Source organism: Rhamphochromis longiceps, linkage group LG20 (assembly GCF_057381845.1).
Source record: "Rhamphochromis longiceps isolate RC_006_pf linkage group LG20, R_longiceps_female_GT1.1, whole genome shotgun sequence".
NCBI lineage: Eukaryota > Metazoa > Chordata > Actinopteri > Cichliformes > Cichlidae > Rhamphochromis > Rhamphochromis longiceps.
Genome location: NC_140576.1, coordinates 25,380,098 through 25,383,839, shown reverse-complemented (window position 1 = coordinate 25,383,839; position 3,742 = coordinate 25,380,098).

The window sequence follows — 3,742 nt, the reverse complement described above, 5'->3', positions numbered from 1 at the left end:
AAATCATGAGAGGCAGTGAGCAGAATATATCCCTGTCTTTCCATAGATGAAGGCTGTTTGTATATAATTTATGTACAAAGCTCCTCAGCAGGATTTCTCTCAATTCAGCTCATTTTGACAGCTTTATGGCACACCATCCAAAAAGCCCTCAGGAGGTTGATATGTCATTTACATAAACTTATAATATAACTTCAAGATACAGAGCAAAGACACACCGACATAAAAACTAAATGTCCATAACATTAAATGGTCTAAATGTTATCATAAAAGTTAAATACATATATACATCTAAACTATGTGGTTCTTGTTTAACACATTAACACTAATTCACACTCAAGCAAAGGTTTGGGGCTGCAGTAAATTATTTGTTACTTAAGTAAACATTATTGTTACATTCCACCTATGGTCCTTTTCCTGCTTTGATATAATGGTATGGGTATTGTTAGAAAGATAGTACTTACTACACTATAACTTTTTTGGAGAGGTTTGGCACTGTGCTCCCACGAATACACACACGCATATACACATATACACATATACAGACTCTGGAGGCAACTACTGTAAGCCTGCAGATAACTCCACAAGAATCTGTCAACTAACCAGCCAACACTCTTCATAGAGCCAGAATTCATTTTGTCTGGTTCAACAACCTAGCAAGCACGCTGTGGTTGTGTTGAAAATAGTGGAGGCTGCAAGGAAGCAGATGAAAATAAGCAAATTACTTTCCCACATGTTTAAGCTTGTTGAACAGGTCGTTTTACAAATGACTATATTTGGTTTCTTCAGGGAAGGTTTACACATTCACATACTGTTAAAAAGATAAGATGTCAACTTTTGAAAAAGGTTTTTATTTCAGATTTGGGGTTTGCCCTCCTCATTGTGACGCTATCATCACTATTCCTGTTATCAAACAAATATAGGGATAAATATGTAAGAATGGGTATTTACAGTTGAAAACTCATCTATGGAAAATGCAAAAATGTGAAATTTTAAATGCCTGTGAATCACTGTCATCTTGAAGCTCTGCGGATATGTCTTCACACAGGTGTACATGTTTTAAAATATATCAGGAATCCCTGGAAATCTTCATAGGAAGATTTTCACTCAATAGCAGCTTAAAGCCTTGGTAATACTTTCCATGCACACAAGTCTGCTAGGGTCCACTGGGGGCCAAGTTACATAAATTTTATCAGATGAGTCCGTGTGGATGCCCTCATGTTTGCCTGTTTTTTTGTGACTTCTCCCGAGAGAATTTTAATTACAATGCACCAGCCGCACATGTGGCCCAGGCAGACTCCAGGCCAAGTATAACAGGAATGATTACTTGGCTGTCGGGTGTCCAGCTGTCCTTGTCTGCAACATATAATCAATGCATAGTTGACGTTAGAAAGAGCTAGAACTCATTAACTGACATTAACTGAAAGTGGTTAATAAACAAGAGTGTGGCGTTTTTTTTCCCAGCCTGTCCTGTCTTACAGATTGTCATACTGCTACGTAATAACTGAAATAACAGATAAAACAAACATCTTAACAAGAGAAGCCTATAGAGTATTTACAGAGCTAATGATGGAAAAGCAAAATGTATTTGGCACAACTAGCGCATTCAGATCATAACTCTGATAGTAAAAGCTGCCAGACCTTTACCTCCTCCGTAGATTTTAGAGATTAAAGAATTTAGTTTTCTTTCTTTAGTGGCCACGAGTCATTTAGTAGTGGCATCAGTCTATCAATGTACTCCTTTAGGCTTGGTAGTTTTACTTTTTTACTGAGTTTTAAGGTTTACAATTTGAACCTTCTTTATGTTGCTTAGGAAGGCTCCAGGATATGAGTTGCACTTGCCCATTTTGTGTACTTTTAAAATATTTTTCTTTTAAAAAAACAAAGAAACAAAACACCTGGAAGCTTTTTTTTTATATGTGGGATGTCGTGGTCAAGTTACACTAGGGCCCATTTAATGTAATTTTTTTCTGATTTAGCTTCTCTATCCCTTTAATTTATACAACACAAGTACAAGTACACAGAGTTATTCAATTTCAATTCAATTCAAGTTTGTATACATATACATTAGGGGTGCAACGATACACAAAATTCACGGTTCGGTTCGGTTCGATACTTTGGTGTCACGGTTCGATATTTTTTCGATACAAAAAAAAATGTTCATGCCTTTTTAATTTGTCATTTATTAAAATTATAAATATATATTTTAACTCAAAAGTACAGTTTTTAAATTTAATGTTGCTGAAACAACAAAGTAATAAAAAACATAAATCTATCTGATTGAGGAATCACTCATCTTTGGAAAAGAGAGTTTATTACAGAGAAATGGCTCTTTCCAAAATAAAAGCTATACTATACGCTTCTTCTGGGCAGCATATTAAACATATCAGGTCCCCATAAGGAGAATCATGTGCTAACGGCTGTCTAAATGACTCGGGTAAAGTTTGGACCATGTGTGCTTGTTGTTTTTGTCTGCTTCCACTTGTCTTTGCACTAGGATGATGTCGGAGTAAATGTGCAGTCACATTCGTTTTGTTCCCACTAGTGCTGTCAGCGTTAATCTGAAATGATTTTAACACCACAACACGGCAAATCTCCGTTAACGAGCTACCGCGGATCGCCCAGTGCTTGGGGCTGGACGGCCAACACGTTAACGAGCTAACTGCGCTAACGCACTAGTTCCCACCAATGTAATTGAGCATTGCGTGGCACATCCGACATACTGTTTTACTTTTGTCCATGACGCGCTTACCTTCAGGGTCATACGTCACATGAAAACCAAAATACTTCCAACGCCACATCTCTCCTGTCTCGCTAGCTTGCCCTGCGCTCAGTGAATCTGCGTTCGATCACTCCACCTAGGCTGCACTGTCTAGCGCAGATCCACTGAGCGCTCAACACAGACAGCATCGTCAGAAGGAAAGTTGATAAAATAAATTAAAAATTTTGTATTGTTCATACATATGCGTACCGAACCGAAAGCACTGTATCGAACGGTTCAATATCGATACGAATATCGTTGCACCCCTAATATACATATATAGGGAGACGGGACAAAACAAAGCCCATGGGAGAGAGAAAACAGTATTCAAGAATATAGCAGTATTCATATATAAGTTTAATAAATTATGTGTTAAACATCAGTGACGAAGTAATTTGATTCCGTGTTAAAGTAGTGAATCACCATCCAAATTTATTTTTTTAGATGTGGCTCACCTCCTTAAATACAGATGCGTCATTTTAATAACCAGGCTTAGTCAGCGGGAACTGTTTACCTGCAACTTTGTGGAAGCCAAAACTAATACCTCCAAAACCTGCCAAAAAGCATTGCCTTTGGCAAGGTGGACACAGTTACCATTAGTCAAGGATTATATGATAATAACTGTTAATTACAATTCAAATCCACTGACTCTGAGTCTGAAAAGAACTGCAAAGCTTCAGTACTAAATATTTAGGAATTATAGGAATACGCAGGTAGAGAAGGCACATACAGAGTGTGTGTAACATATCACTGACTGAGTATAAGTGAAGCTACTTTTACCTGTGTGCTTAAAAGGTTCTCAAAGCGACTAAGCTGAAGGATCTGTGGAGTCAAACTTCATTTGCATATGATGTAGGCCGCGCATAAATAAAACACGGTAACCTGAGCTGTAGAGCTGGAGGGATGTACACCTGAGCTGCGAAGCACACCCACAGACTTAAAAACTCACAGTAGCTTATACATTCTCTCATGAAGGGCATTTAT